The sequence below is a fragment of the Procambarus clarkii genome, chromosome 50 (genome assembly GCF_040958095.1).
Source record: "Procambarus clarkii isolate CNS0578487 chromosome 50, FALCON_Pclarkii_2.0, whole genome shotgun sequence".
In the NCBI taxonomy this organism is placed as follows: domain Eukaryota; kingdom Metazoa; phylum Arthropoda; class Malacostraca; order Decapoda; family Cambaridae; genus Procambarus; species Procambarus clarkii.
The window spans coordinates 3,653,083-3,670,487 of NC_091199.1; positions in this window are offsets into that span (position 1 = coordinate 3,653,083).

Sequence of the window (17,405 nt, forward strand, 5' to 3'; positions counted from 1 at the left end):
TAATTTTAGTTACTACAGTAATTAGTAGATTTTAGTAATAGTTAATAATAATACAACAGTATTGTATTAGTGTTGGAAATTTCCAACATAACTCCGGGGGGAGATTTATCGGGTCGCAGTGTAATGTTGAGTACTGACATACCCATCCCGAAGTTAGTATTAATATTAGTATGTTAGTACACACATAACGGATGTCCCGTATTTGTCCAGGACATACAAGAAACTTAAGTCTTGCAGATTTCATGTTAAATGGAACATGCTATTATGAATTATCTAAAGCTAATAACTAAGAAAGCTTACAATAAACTCTGTGACTGGTGTCGCTATGACATGTAATGTTTATGTTACTAAGTCTTAAAGTCTGTAAACTCTCAGATACTCTAGACGAAATGATGTTATTTATAGCCTATACAACAATTAAGAATTTAATCCCACAATTTAAATAACTAAGAATCTACTGTGATGAGAATGTCATGGGTCATGGTGACTTGTAACGATTTGTTACTTGACATCACACCACAGTATCATCATGATTACTTAAATTGGATGGGAAGGTATTTGCTCTTGGTCAGAGCTGTAATAGGCTTGTAGTTTCCGCTTGCATTGTTGAGCAGCAGCTCTAGTGGGGCGGTTGCTCGGTGGATCAGAATCGCTGTCCTCGGAAACTACTGGTGAAGCTGGTTCTGGTAAACACTCTCGTTCTGCTAATTCGAGAGGTACCAACTTCTCTAAGGTTTTCAGGGTAGTGTTGCCTCGGCATAAAACTTTCACTACTCTCAGGATACCTTGGTGATCTGGATGGATAGCAACAATTTTGCCTATGGGCCACTCTGACCTCGGTCCATCACTGTCAACCAATACTAGGTCTCCTGGTTAAGTTGTACTTTATTATATGGACTCGAAGCTCCGTAGTGGTACTCTCGTAGTGCTATGAGGTACTCTCGAGTCCACACCTCATTCCACCTTTCAATGACTGTTGAGAGATGTTGGTAACTTTCTACTAAGTCACTCCTGGTTACATGTGAAGGGTCGACGGGGTCCTCTTCTGCTAAAGGTATGAGAGGACTCAGCAGGCCTCCATGTACCAAGTGTGAGGGACTCAGAGGTTCTCTCTGTGAGAAATCATCTGACAGGTATGTTAATGGGCGGTTATTGACTCGCGCCTCGATTTCCACAAGTGTTTGGAGTTCAGAGTAACTAATTTTCTGTCGATGTAAGGTTTTTCTTAAACACTTCTTGACAGTTCCTATCATTCGTTCGTAGAACCCACCTTGCAAAGGGGCTCTTAGAGCTATAAATTTCCAGTGACATTGTCGTCTCTGCAGGACTGACTGTACTTCTGGACGATTCCATACTTCTCGCAGACAAACTTCTCCTGCCACAAAATTTGAACCATTGTCCGATATCATTAGTTTGGGACAAGATCTGCGAGCTGCAAATCTGTGAAAGGCTTGGATGAAGGCTTCAGCACTCATATCTGAAGTCGCTTCTAAATGTACGCCTCTGGTGGTAGCACACGTAAAGAGGCAAATGTAAGCTTTCACGGGTATCTTATCTGGATTGCCAGTGAGAAGCAAAGCTCCTGTGTAATCGACACCAGTGGTTTCAAAAGGACGAAGATGAACCACTCTTTCTTCAGGGAGTGGTGGAGGTCCTGGGTAAGGACATACTCGAGCATCGTATCTTTTGCAGATTACACAGAATTTAATAATTAACTTGACTGTCTGACGACCTTGAGGAAGCCAGTATTTCTGTCTAAGGTCGGTGAGAGTATCTAACACTCCACCATGTAAAGTACCATATTGATGGTGATGTAAAACTAGAAGTTTGGTAATGATGTGGTGACGTGGTAGAAGAATTGGATTCTTTGTGTCTAGATCAATTTTTGCATGAAGCAAACGTCCTCCACACCTTAATATATTATGGGTGTTGGCATCATACCAGATACCTAGAGACTTAGTTAATTTATCTGGAAGATTTTCATATTCGCTTCCATATGTCTCTTGTTGTGCACGTTTGATCCAGTAGAGGATAGGATTGGGAAACTTATGTCTGATTCCTATCTTAGCAAGAAAATCAAACACATGTGCTGTCACTCTTAATAACTTACTTAAGTTAGAATAATTGTGAGGATCAATGGCTAAGATTCGATGAGGTTCTGGTTCTTTCATGGGAGTGGTGATATTGGTCACTATGACTTGTGGCTTTTGTTTGGGCCACTGACCACCAACAAGCCATGAAGGTCCATTGAACCACAGCGAAGACTTGATAAGTTGTTTTAGTGTTAATCCTCGAGATAAATAATCTGCAGGATTGTCCTTAGTGGGAACATGTCTGAATTTATATCCAGCAGATAATTCATGAATTTCCCTAACACGATTGCTGACGTAGGGAGTTTTATTATTGTTGTTTCTTACCCATTGTAAGACTGCCTCATTGTCTGACCACACGACAATCTCACCAAAGTGAATATTATTGAGTGTCTCGGTCAGGCAATGAGCCAATCTTACTCCCACCAGCAATGCAGTCAACTCCATTTGAGGTAAAGATCTCTTCTTGATGGGAGCAACTCTTGCTTTAGATGTGAGCAAAATTGATTGTGCACTATTAACTAAGTAGGCTACAGCGCCATACGCTTTGCCAGAGGCATCGCAGAAAACGTGCAAATTTGTGGGCAAGTTTGGTCCTGAAGCATTACGAGGAAATTTCAAAACACCTAACTGATTGAAATCCGTTGTGAGTATCTGCCATTTAGCTTGTAACTCACTTGGTAACGGATCATCCCATCCCATATGTTTCTGCCAGCATTCCTGCATTAGGAGTTTACCCCTTATTAATATAGGACTAAGTAAGCCTAAAGGGTCAAATGGTTGACTGACATACGAGAGCAATGTTCTCATGGTAAGGGATGAATTATCGGTTTGTACTGATTTGACATTCATCTCGTCAGTACTTGTGTTCCATTCCACACCTAGAACCTTTAATTGATTAGGTACCTGATAACCTGGAAATTCTTTCTCGATTATCTGGTTTAATGATTTATCATTTGAGGCCCATGATTGTAGTGGCATATTGGCTCCTAATAACTCACGGTTAGCCTCATGGTAGATTTCTACCAAATTGGATTGATCATTTGTAGTTCCCTGGAAATTGTCGACATACAAGTTGTCACTAATTTCTGCCTTAGAAGGGCTATTAGACTTCCTCAAATGTGTGTCTAATGTTGCTTGCAATAGAAATGGGGAAGACGTCGCTCCGAATAATACTGAGGCAAAACGATATGTGATGATATCACTGTTAGGATCCAGTGGGTCCTTAAACCAGAGAACCTTAGTGTAATTACGATCCTCTTCCTGTAAACCTACTCTAAGGAAAGCTTTACTGATATCAGCAGTATAAGCAAAAATACCAGTGCGGAATCGTAATAGCACATCATGTAGCCTTTGGGTTAGGCTAGGTCCCGTTTGGAGACATTCATTCAAAGACACTGCTTGGCTTCACTTTAGCACTACAGTTGAAGACAATATGTATTGGTGTTGTCAATGAATCTTTCACCACAGCGTGATGGGGTAAATAGTGACCTATTTTCCGGTCATCATTATCAACAACCTCAATAAATTTACTGTTGAGTTGTTGTTGGATTAGTTGATGATACATGTTCAGTTTGTCTGGCTGCTTCTGTAGTCATGTTAATTGAGACTGCAATTGCGAGGCTGCCATGAAATAATTAACTGGAAGTTGTGGATGATTCAACTTCCATGGGAGTCTCACCCAATATTGTTTATCTTTATAGACAACTGTATCCAGATATTGCTGGTAAGTCCACATATCATCAGGGCTTGGTTGTTCAGGGATAATACCTAAAGTGTCTAAATCCCACAGACGATGTACAGGTGGATCAGACTCAATATCTTCAGATATTTCTCTGAAATGTAGGGGTGACTGTTCCAAGCCTAGTCACGCCACTATTATGTTATTAAATTGTTGGTTGTTTGACGCTGGATTTTGTTGGAAAAGCACCGGTCCAGTAAGCAATTTGCCTCCAGCAGATGACAACAAATTCATTCCGTATTGTCTGGTGCATCCCGTTATAAATTTATAATAATGATCAGCGCCTATAAGTATTCCAACATCAGTGAGGCAGTCAGAATTTATTTTGTAATCTGCTAGCCTCATGCGGTTTCGTTTAAGATATTTCGCAGTGCGAGCTAATCCTGTGACCTGCAGGTCTGTAGGAAGTTTATCTACTACTACCGCTTGTATTGGACTAGTGGAAGATCCAAGTCTCACTAATACCTTAACTACTTAGTATTCACGAGGTCCACTATTAGTCAAGAAACCAGAAATATTCAATCTCACACTTTTGGCAGGTTTTAATTTTAACTGCTCGACTAACTGTTGTGTAATGAAGGTTTTCTGTGATCCTTGATCAAAAAGACCTCTAGTATTAACTCTAGATTTCCTGTTTATTAGTCTAAGTTGAGCTGTAGGCAGAGTGGTATTATTGCCTGACTCAGTAGCAAGTACATTTATTTCTTGATGCACTTTCCAATATTGTACTGTGGTAGAATTCGTGGAATTCTCCCCAGTTGTCATGGATTGGGTAGAAGTTTTTGTACATAAGGCATAGTGATGTACACCTTGGTTGCACCTACTGCATGAACGTAGTTGCACTACACATTTTTTGGGATCATGCGAGCCCATGCACTTGGTGCACCTGTGTATTTCTTGTAACCGTTTAATCCTGGTATTATAATTAGGATAAACAGGGCATTGGTAGGTGGCATGTCCTTGATTACAAAACAGACACCTTCTTTCTTTGGTTGACTTTGTCTCTTTAGCAGAAAAGTCATTGGTTACCTCAGAAGGAGATACCGAATAAGTACCTACATTACCACTCCTCCCTCCAGTGGATGGAGCAGTCCTAGATTTATACTTACTAGACTTGTTCAAAGTCTGTTTGGGTTTGACTGAAGTGTCAATATTAGGTGGTTTAGACTCAGGTTTAATCTTATCATGGGTCTTCAACCTGTTAACCGTTATTCTCAGTCCCTCGAATATTTGGTCAAGAGTGAGAAACTCGGTTTTATAGTGTGAGCAGAGTTCTGCTAAGATATTTCGAGGTAATTTCCTCTGCAAAAGTAACTTGATTGACCATTCTGAGGCTGGTATATCAACTTTAGTACCTAAGGCTTTCACTAGAGACTCTACTTCCAGTCTGAAGCTTTGAAGTGACTCTGGTCTGCTATTTGGTGCATTCAGATCTAGCAACTGGTAATAAAGGTTAGCTATACTCAACTCTTTGTTGCAATAGTTCAACTTCAACAGTTTTCTAGCTTCCTCATAATTACTCTCAGTGAGAGTTAGGTTATGTATGACCTTTTTAGCCTCTCCTTTGAGAAGAATAAGCAGGTATGAGAATTTAGAAATCTTGTCAAGAGACGATTTCTTATGTATATGAACTTCAAATGAAGTCCAAAAATTGTCCCAATTTTCTGTATCCAGCCCAGTAAATGTAGGTAAGTCTAAAGTAGGTCAACGAACCTCTGGTAATTGGTTACTGGATTGAGACATAGCATTATTTGTATTAGATTTAGATTGTGTTGCTAGATTAGATAGCATGTAAAGTTTATCTTGAGTCTCATCTTCATACTGGGAAATATCTGCTATAATTTGATCCAATTCATCAGGATCAGTTTCTATGGTATTCAGTATAGCAATATAAGACTGACTTGTAGATTTAACTTGATCAAATTTCAGATCAGCCACTCTCACTGATGTCTCTAATTGATAAGAATCAATGGGAGTTTCTTTAGATAAGCCCTCAGACTTGTTAGTCTGGTTAAATGACCTTTGAGGCCAATATAGGTTCTCCTTAATTGCTCAGGAGTAGCCATTATGGGCTTAAGTCCAAACTTCATGGGATTAAAATAAGTATTACTAATGAAGCTTGGGTACTTGTTCATTAGTTGACAAGTAATATTAAATATAGTCTTATTTAACGTGGCTAAATTATACTCTACCTCACTCGAGGTTAAATGTACCTACCTAACAACAAGTAGCTAGATATTTTGTGCACTGTTTGAACTTCACCATTAACTTTCGTCCGGTTAGCTCTTCTATATCACCATTAGATGTAATGGTGATCATCCAGCAATACACAAAATAGATACACACAAAATAATGAGTACAAGATGAAATAATATGGAGACACTCCAATCAGAGTTATCTCAAAGTTTAATCCCACCCTTGATAGGGTCAGCACAAATGGTATAATACATACACTACTGACTAGCTTAAGTCTAGTCGTGATAATTCCTACCTAAGAACTACAAATTTATTTAGTCTGGGTTTGTGCCAAATTCAGCACAATCACAGCCTAAATTCTACCTAATAAGATTGGTAAAGATTATTGTGGTGCAGTAATGTGAATATAGTTGTGCTGTATTTTTTTTTTTGGGGGGGGATTTTATAGTTTATATAATATATACACTGGTAGAAATTATGTGTATAAGAAATTAAATGAACACAAGAGAATTAATGGTGTTTGGCAAGTATTCTACTGCCGTAAATAATATTTAACTCCTGAATGTACTCCTAATTGTGGAATAAAATATTATCAGGGTTAGTAATGATTAATTAGTATGGGATCAGCAATTTATATTAATGTACTGGATCCTAAAATGTTAATGATCCACTGACTTGAGTGAATCAGTAATTATGGAATGAATTTAGGCTATAATGCTGACAGTCATATATTGACAGTCATATATTTAGTCTGCTGACAGTCATATATTGAAATATTTGTATAGCCCAAATAGTTAACACATAATTGGTGTTAGTGATTAATGTACAAGTTATGAGCTGTTGCTCCTGGTGACCTAAAGATTCTTACTTCAGTATGAGGTATAGGTCTAAGTGTTGTGGGTAATTGACTGTGTCCCACGAGTGCTACCTTATACATGAGGTGAAAGTAGCAATGACTTGGTGTGACTTAGGCTAACCTATGTGTTACGCTGTTGGTAGACACAATTAATTAAAATGGTTAGTCTAGACTACTTCTCACAGTGATTAGTTATTACTAATTAGTATGTATATTTATATTTTATGTTTATCCGGTTTGATAAGGACCATAATGTGGGACATTTGGGGCTTGACTCTATTTATTTAATTGTTAAAGTAATGAAATCAATTACGAAGGACCACCCGCTTTTATAGTAAAGAGGGAAACTAATAAAAAGTGATAATTAGAAATTCCTAGAGGAACCAGTGACTATGGATAAATACTAGGAAATATAATCACTTGAGTAATTAATGGGCTGTATAAATAATTTACTTGAATCAAAGCCTCAAACACCTACATTGGGGGGTTATTGCTAGAACTTCATATATGTCTAGGAACTAGTGTGGTTCGTACACCAGTTCATTGTGTAATAACCTAATCTTATGACCAATTAAAGAATCAATAGAAAATTTGTCACCAATAAGAATATAGATCATAAATATCAGAAATTAATAATTATAATAAACACGTATTATCTCCAGTGCACACAGCATTCTATAAATGATAATCAAAATACTGATAATTTGAATAATTAAATAAATACGAAAAGTCTTAGCTTGAAGACATTTTCAAAGACATCAGTTACGAATCATCCTCGGGATCTCCGAAATTCCTCGTAGAACACTGGGAGATGAATAACACGGGTAAAGTAACAGCTCGTGGAATTCCTCACACGCGAGCTGTAAATTAAGGGATATTACGTAGCAATGTACTAGGCTACTAAATATCTATATTCAAGAACATGGGGAATAAAATTAATTTAGAATACTAACATGTGGTTTATTTATGTCGCTCGACGTAACGACAAGCTACCCTGCTATATACAATCTCTAATGATGCATCAAAAGGGAGTTATATATGTACTTAGCTAATAGGGCACTGTATAAGTTGAAGCTTGCCGAAAACCGCGTCCCAGGCTCTAGCAATGGCGAACACGTGGTGACTAGCTTGGCTTGGATGTCGATGCGCTTATTTGGCCGGTCACGATGGATCACGTAGAACAAATTAACTAGTTCCGGGATGAATGTCAGGTTAAATCTTGCTGACAATTCACCACAACGTATCATAGACTCTGACACCAAAACGAGTTGCTCAATTCCGCAACAAGTCTTCACGCCGCACACAGGCGACTTCTCCTCGAGCTGGCGTCTACCACAACAAAGGCGTCTCCATCTCCCCGGCGTCTAGCATTCGCCACAGAAATTATTTATCACGAATATTATTATTTCGCGCAGTTGTGGCTAAAATGCTTTGATAAAGACTGGGTTATAATTCTAGGGAGCTAAATATTATTACTTATTGATTAATTGAGTATGATTAGAATCATACTCAATTCTCTAACACACTGGATAAATAAAAAATGAATTTTGGAGAATTGATTTTTTAGTTACCGTCAACAGTGAAGAAAAATATAAGAAACATTGACAAAATTCGTGTTAGAATTATTAATCTTACTTTTCCGGTCATATTCAATAATATATGTCTACAGGAAAGACTGCTACCAAAATATACTAATATATATATATAGTAGGCAACCATCAGTCTCAGGAGACTATGGTGTGCTCGGTCAGGAGTGGCCTCACCAGGGCGCAAAGCCACGTTAGGTTGATACGGAGGAGAAGCTGTTACCCATGCAGCAAGTATCCCCCTCTCCACGGCGCCGAAAGTCTCCAATGGAAAGGCAAACGCCAGTACGATTGGTTCCAGCGCCGTCGCTGGAACTGTAAGCTCCGGAGTTGACCTCGAAGTTGGTCATAAAAGGCTCAGGGACTCCAACCCCGGAGTTGGAGTCCCAGGGCCGGAGAAGACCCACCCCATCAAGGGTATTAACGAACCCAGCCTCCTGAAGTAGAGCCTGGGCCCGCACGACCTCCGGGAGGTGGACGTCCCGGTCCCGCACCTACGGGTACCAGACAGAGATCGTCACAGCCCTCTTTCACCCGAGGCCGGCCTTCTTCAAGACCAAGTAGAAGAAAGAGTGATAATTATTAATGATCACTATTATTATTATATATATTATATATTATATATATATATCCCATATTATATATTATATATATTATATATATATATATATATATATATATATATATATAATATATATATATATATATATATATATATATATATATATATATATATATATATATATATATATATATATATATATATATATATATATATATTGTGACGGTGTTCCCCCCCCCTTGTAATTCTCCCACGCCTGCAGTAAGAGTCATGTCTACTTTTCCCAAGCGTTCTCTACGTTGCAGGCTACAATTCGATATATGGGAGAGAGTGAAGTGTTCTCGGAGAGCCGAGAAATTTGTGAAATAGTAATATTTTGGCCTGTGGTATAGGCTCTTTAGGGAGCCAAGATGGCGCTTACCTCCCTGATCTCCCGCCAAAACCGTGTGACGTCAGTGGCACCGGATTGGTCACCAACAGCAATGTGGCACCGGGAGCCAATGAAAACTTCCTGTAGCGAAAATGACGTCACGAAGGAAGGGGGTCCGGGCCACGCGCCACTCTGGCGCCAGCAGTCAGACACGACACGTCATAGAGGTCGGACGTGCGACGGATGGTCCTGTCAGTTGGACAGTTGTATCTCGCTCCCGTGGATTTACGCGTCACCTGAAGTCCGCCAGTACTCTGAGAAGTCTTCCCTAGTTCATGTGTTGAACCAGAAGAGGGAATTGACGGTTATTTGAGCAACAAGTGCTCCAGTCAGGTACTGTGCCAGTAGCAGTGAAGCCGTGCAGTGACGTATGTGGCGTCTATGGCAATTCACCAGTTCGTGACAGCGTAGTGGCAGACAGAGCCACTGGGTAGCTGAGGAAGAGAGGACTATTTGGGGAAACCGGACGACTGTAGCTGAGACGTAGGCGACAGCCGTTGCTGGGAGAAGACGACGGCCAGGAGACCGACTCCAACCTTCAAGAAGTTAAGAAGGAGGACGGACCTGCAGTGAGGAGGCACGGAGACGACGCGCTAAACGGTGGGACGACGAGAGGCTCTGGTAGGACACGACGACGTGTAGTGTGGGGGCGTTCCCGACACGAGGACCAGGAGCTACATCTCGACTCTCATCGGAGGATAGGGTGAAGTAGGTGGTTCTAGTTCCCTCCCCATTCCCCTTTAGTTAGCTATGTTATTTGGCTATATTTTCTAGCCTGAGGATTTTATATGTCGTGAGCAAGTCTCACCCATGTCATGGTAAAGCACCAGTGTGCTAGACAGTACTATCAAGAGTACTTGTAATATTCATGTTGATTATTGGTGTGTACAGGCACCAGGAACCAGTGATAAATTTACTATGTTGTGTATATCTTTCTATAGATTTTTGATATGAACATATAGTGGTAAATTATATATAATATTATGCCAGTATTTGGAGGTTAGGCTATGTGCCCAGCAACTATTTATTTTCCATGTATTGATGATTGATTTATATACCATATATATGTCTATGTTCATTCAGTGAATAATCATTAGTGAGTACAGTGAATTATTGCGTTATCGCCCACGAGAGAAAGTACTGAAAACTCCAGTGTTAATATTTCATAATATATGGTTGAGTGAAGAACAATGTAAAGCCATTACAGTGAATCATTATAGCATTGATTGTAGAAAAGACTGTTTGAGCCTGAGTACAGTGTAACTGAGTAATACAGTTTATTTGTGCCAATATCGAGTGTGCGAGTTTCTAGTAATATTGGAAAGTTTAAAGAAACAGCGCGCGTGAATCTAGAAAACAAGCAAAGTTCGCGCGGAGAGGCCATTGCGATCAGCTGTTCTTGACACTTGATGAGGAGGGGAGAGTGTTGCCCTCTAGTGATCGCATAATATCCGTGGGAATTACCGGCCGAGTCAGGATCAGTTGATTTATCGATTATTGTGTGGCCTTGTGACATCTTTCATACATTTTAAGTAAAATACAAAACTCTCTTTGTGTTTTTATCATCCCCTCCATTGATCTTGTGGCTATATTATACTGGTAAACATAGAGTGATAACAATAAGTACCTGCCTGATTCCTGATCTTTGAGTGTGACCTTGCCAAGGCTACCACTAAATACACCAGTCCACTGATGGTGTTACTGGCCACCTAAAAACACCAGTTGGCGATCTTGTGGATAACCGTAGAGCCCTATTGTTGGGGGAGGGCACACGACAGTCGATGTGAACGAGTCGTGTTCTCACTCTTTCTTAATAAGAGGCCGTTAAGATTGACTGGGAGACTCTCCTGGCGTGCAGTGGCGCCGTGAGGATCGAGGGAAGACCCGCAGGGCTACGGTGAGTTACCTTGAGCATAACTATTGCTCACCCCAGAGTAAGGGTAGAGAGACACAAATAATAGAGAGGTGAAACCCCAACATTGGCGACCTTGCCAGGATTTCGATTGAAGTAAAGGTTGCAGTGGTGGCACTTGGCAGTGGTGTTAGAGATCAGGCGCAGGTTAACACTCGTAGCACAAGATGGAGGATGATAAAGTAGCAAGGTTTATTGATTCTAGAGACGAACAGGTGCTGGAAGGGTGCACCAAGGCACAATTACAGGCTATAGCGGATCATTTTGGAATAAAGATGAAATCTGCCAGAGTTGGTGAAAGAAGACTAGAGATAATGGCTCAGCTCAAGGCTCGAGACGAAGCTTTGGGGGAGGAACGGCCCCAAACACCTGCCAGTGAGGGTGAACACCTGAGTATTGGTGGAAGCAGCAGGGGATCCAGCGGCAGCAGGCACAGCATTAAACTGGAAATAATGAAGTTGCAGCTGGAGGCACAGCAGCGCAAAGAAGAGCGAGAAGCACAGCAGCGCAAAGAAGAGCGAGAAGCACAGCAGCGCAAGGAAGAGCGAGAAGCAGAAGCGCAGCTGAGGAGAGAAGAGGCACAGCAGCGCAAAGAAGAGCGAGAAGCAGAGGCACAGCAGCGCAAAGAGGAGCGAGAAGCAGAAGCACAGATGAAGCGTGAGGAGCGAGAAGCACAGATGCAGCGTGGGGAGCGAGAAGCACAACTGCGCCGAGAAGAACAAGAGCGAGAAGCACAGCTACGCAGGGAAGAACACGAGCGAGAAGCTAGGATGAGACAACAGGAAATAGATGCTAACAAGGAGGTGGAGCTGAAGCGAGCTGAACTGGGACTAGGGGCCCCTGCCCCGCCACAGGAAGACAGACGAGTGAGGGAACGAGACCTGCCGGTCTTTGTGCCTAGTGAAGCCGAAAGTTTCTTCGATCACTTTGAGAGAGTTGCTGCTATGAAGAGGTGGCCGAGGGCGGAGTGGGCGGAGTTGGTCCAAGGGAGGCTCACAGGTGAAGCTCGCCAAGCCTTCACTATGCTCAACTTCCAAGAATGCACTAACTACGATGCGGTAAAACGAGCTGTGCTCCGTTCCTTTAAACTCACGCCAGAGTGTTACAGAAAGAGGTTTAGAGAATGTACGCGGTTGCCAGGAAAATCGTATGCGGAGACGGCGAGGGACATGGAAAGAAAGTTCCTTAAGTGGATGGACTCTGAAGAAGCGGGGTCGGCCGAAGAAATCAAAGAACTAATGGTCATGGAAAAGTTTATGTCCGTGCTCTCTCCTGAGATCAGGATGAGGATAAAGGAGGCGGACATAAAGAACCTGAGGGCCGCAGCCGACCGGGCCGACATGTTAGAAGAAGCCCTACGCCCACGCCGAGAGGGACAGAACCGACCACCCGCATACGTCGGAAACGATAGGAGTTATAGAAGGACGGATGGGTGGAGGACAGGAGCGAGTTCTCCCAAATCCCACCTCTCAAGTTGGAACACCCGAGGATCAAAAGGTACTGTAGAACCAATCAAGAAGAACCAAGCGGAGAGCTCGGGAGCTGTTGTTGCGACCAAGGAGTCAACAAGCGGTGCGGGAAAGACGCAGGGTGCGACGGCCTCTGGAGGCAGTGCTAAGGCGAGCGGTGGCGGATGGTCTCCGCCGAAGGGCCGCTGCTACAATTGCGGAATACCCGGACACGTCGCGCGGGAATGCAGACGCCCTAAGCAGCAGGGACACATTGCTTTAGTGATGTTCGAGGACCAGAGGGCCGAGAGAGTGCGGGATGAACCCGTGCTGAGTGGGGAGAAGAAAGTTCACCCATTCGTGTGTCAAGGAACCGTAAGGATGGGGGACGCAGACCCCATCCCCGTGAAGATCTTAAGAGACACCGGGGCTGACTTTACCCTGGTAAGTGAAACCCTGTTCCCCGAAGGTTACGAAAGTACCAGTGTGGGGGTGGCAAGTGTGACCACTGTGGGAGGCCCAGTGAGGATGCCCCTACACCAGGTGACTTTAAATTCCGACTATGGCTGCCAGACCCTAGTGGTGGGAGTCTGTACATCAATGCCCAAGATGGAGGCGCAGGTCATCTTGGGGAATGACGCGTGTGGAGGATATGTCCTTTCGAATCTTGTGAAAGGCGAAGAATGCCTAGAACAATACAAGGAGACGGGCGGAGAGTGGAACGCCTGTGGGGGCGAGAAGGGAATCGCACCGGTGGCGTTCCCAGTTTGTGCGGTGATACCAAGACGACGCGAAGAACAAGGAGGTTGTGGATCTGATGAGGCTGAGGAGACAACTGACAGCCCGGGAATAGATCGCCTCTTCGTAGAACCCGGAGAACGAGCGGAGGGCGGAGACAGCCCAAGTGGTGAGTTGCAGGTGACCCTCACCAGTTCTCTAGGGGTAGACCGCGCTCGTCTTGAACAGTTGCAGCAGGAGGAGTTCCCCGATTTGATTAGTGAGGCCCAAGGAGGACGTGTTGGTCCTGAGAAGGCTACTCATTTGTACCTTCAAGACGGCATGCTGATGAGGCAGTGGAGACCTGTGAGGGTGGAGGCCGGGGAAGAGTCCCTAAGCACGAGGCACCAGGTAGTGTTGCCGGCCCAGTGCCGAGCGGCCGTGTTGGACCTAGCGCACTCCGTGGACTCTGCAGGTCACCTGGGAGTGACGAAGACGCTGCGAAGGATCAGGGATTACTTTTACTGGCCAGGTATGGACGCCGAGGTGAGGCGCTATTGTAAGACGTGCTTACCATGCCAGAGGGCAGGGAAGAGCCAGTCCGCGATACCGAAGGCCCCATTGATCCCTGTTCCAGCGTTTGGGCCTGCTTTCGAGCGTCTGCTAGTTGATGGAGTGGGTCCTTTGCCAAGGACGAAGAAAGGGAACACCTACCTAATGACAATAATGTGCACATCCACCAGGTTTCCGGAAGCCGTCCCGATGCGACGTTTAACATCGCAAGGAGTAGCCAGCCAACTGCAGCGATTTTTCTCGTGGGTGGGGATGCCCAAAGAGATCCAGACAGACTGCGCAAGCATATTTCAGTCGAAGTGGTTCCGACAGACGATGGCAGGATGGGGAGTGACTCAGATTCGATTGTCGCCCTACTGACCGCAGTCGCGGGGGGCGATCGAAAGATTCCACTCCACATTGAAGACTGTGCTGAGGGTGTTCTGCGCAGAACAGGGGGCTGAGTGGGATGAGGCTATATACCCCGCGTTATTTGCCATACGCAACGCGGTGGTAGAATCACTAGGATTCTCACCATTCCAGCTAGTGTATGGACACGAGGTGAGAAGTCCCCTGTCCATGCTGAGGGAACAATGGACACCGGCAGCGACCGTGGGAACGGTGAACGAATATGTCCAGAAGTTTAAAGAACGTCTCACTCTAGCGAAGGAACTGGCTGGGAAACACCTGAAGGAGGCGCAGCGTAAGATGTCGGAGTGGTACGACAAGAGAGCTACACAGAGGGATTTCCAGGTCGGGTCCCAAGTAATGGTCTTGCTTCCTGGTAAAGGTAGGGTGACCGAGTCACGGTTCGAGGGACCATACCAAGTGCTGCGACGGTTGGGTCCGGTGTCGTACGAAATTGGGAAGTCGGACAGATCCCGAAAGAAACAGGTGTGTCACGTGGACCGCCTGAAGCCCTTCTTCACTGTGGAAGGAGGAACCGCCAGGCAGGAAGGAACGATGACCCGGGAACCCCAGCAGAAGACAGTTCTATGCGTACAGGTGGACCAAGAACTCCCGGAGGAGGAAGGAAAGTGGTCCAGGCCGGATGGCACCCGTCTCACCAACACTGAGAGTCTGGCAAACATCAAGGACAAGCTGTCGCATCTGGAAGGGCAACAGAGAGCGGACCTGACGGACCTACTGAGAAAGAATGCCTCCCTCTTCACCGACGTGCCCCGACGACACAGGAGTGTGACGCACGAGGTGGAGGTGAGGGACGCCAGGCCCGTCAAACAGAGCGCGTACAGGGTGAGCCCAGAGAAGCGAGAGCTGATGAGAAAGGAGGTGGAGTACCTCCTTGAGAACGACCTTGCGGAGCCCAGTAAAAGTGAGTGGAGTTCCCCGTGCCTGTTGGTGAGGAAAAGCGACGGAACATACCGCTTTTGTACAGATTACAGGAGGGTGAACTCCATCACAGTGGCGGATTCTCACCCCATGCCAAGAGTGAGTGACTGCATTGACCAGGTGGGCAGTGCACGGTATGTATCCAAGGTCGATCTTCTCAAAGGGTACTACCAGATCTCCCTGACTCCTGAGGCCAGGAAGATATCAGCTTTCGCGACTCCTGATGGGCTGTACCAGTACAAGGTGTTACCCTTCGGCATGAAAAACAGCGGCAGCTGCTTCCAGCGAATGATGAACGAACTGTTAAGGGGTGCAGCAGGATGCACGGTTTACATCGATGACATCGTCGTGTACGCCGACGATTGGGAGACGCATCTGGAGAGACTTGGGGAATTATTCAGAAGGTTAGAGGAGGCTAACCTGACTGTAAATTTGGCCAAGAGTGAGTTCGGGAAAGCTCACTTAGAGTACCTCGGTTTTGTCATCGGCCAAGGTGAAGTCACTCCAGTTGATAACAAAGTAGCAGCCATAAAGGAATACCCCGTGCCCAAGACGCGCAAGGAGTTGCTCAGGTACCTCGGAATGATAGGGTACTATCGTGGGTTCTGCCGGAATTTCTCCACGGTAGAGCATCCCCTAACCGAGCTACTCTCCAAGAATGTAAGATGGAGATGGGGAGAGGCCTGCCAAGAGTCTTTTGAAAAGACCAAGAAATTGTTGACGAAGGCCCCAGTATTGATATCTCCAGATTTTTCAGCCGGTTTTATCCTGTACGTGGACGCCAGCGACGTTGGAATAGGGGCCATGTTGGCTCAAGAACGGAGTGAAGTACATAGGCCAGTAGCGTTCTACTCGAAGAAGTTCGTAAAATACCAGCGGGCCTACAGCACCGTTGAGAAGGAGGCATTGGCGCTAGTTATGGCCCTGAAGCACTTTGATGTGTACGTGGGAGGAGGGGCGAGACCTGTCCTAGTATTCACCGATCACAACCCTCTCACATTTTTATACAAGATGAAGAATTCCAACCAACGTCTAACGAGGTGGGCGTTGTTACTGCAAGAATACCGGCTGGAAATCAAACACATCAAGGGGAAGGACAACGTAGTAGCGGACGCCCTATCCCGCATACACTAACGAGACATGACTCTTATTTTAAGGGGAGGGGTATGTGACGGTGTTTCCCCCCCTTGTAATTCTCCCACGCCTGCAGTAAGAGTCATGTCTACTTTTCCCAAGCGTTCTCTACGTTGCAGGCTACAATTCGATATATGGGAGAGAGTGAAGTGTTCTCGGAGAGCCGAGAAATTTGTGAAATAGTAATATTTTGGCCTGTGGTATAGGCCCTTTAGGGAGCCAAGATGGCGCTTACCTCCCTGATCTCCCGCCAAAACCGTGTGACGTCAGTGGCACCGGATTGGTCACCGACAGCAATGTGGCACCGGGAGCCAATGAAAACTTCCCGTAGCGAAAATGACGTCACGAAGGAAGGGGGTCCGGGCCACGCGCCACTCTGGCGCCAGCAGTCAGACACGACACGTCATAGAGGTCGGACGTGCGACGGATGGTCCTGTCAGTTGGACAGTTGTATCTCGCTCCCGTGGATTTACGCGTCACCTGAAGTCCGCCAGTGCTCTGAGAAGTCTTCCCTAGTTCATGTGTTGAACCAGAAGAGGGAATTGACGGTTATTTGAGCAACAAGTGCTCCAGTCAGGTACTGTGCCAGTAGCAGTGAAGCCGTGCAGTGACGTATGTGGCGTCTATGGCAATTCACCAGTTCGTGACAGCGTAGTGGCAGACAGAGCCACTGGGTAGCTGAGGAAGAGAGGACTATTTGGGGAAACCGGACGACTGTAGCTGAGACGTAGGCGACAGCCGTTGCTGGGAGAAGACGACGGCCAGGAGACCGACTCCAACCTTCAAGAAGTTAAGAAGGAGGACGGACCTGCAGTGAGGAGGCATGGAGAC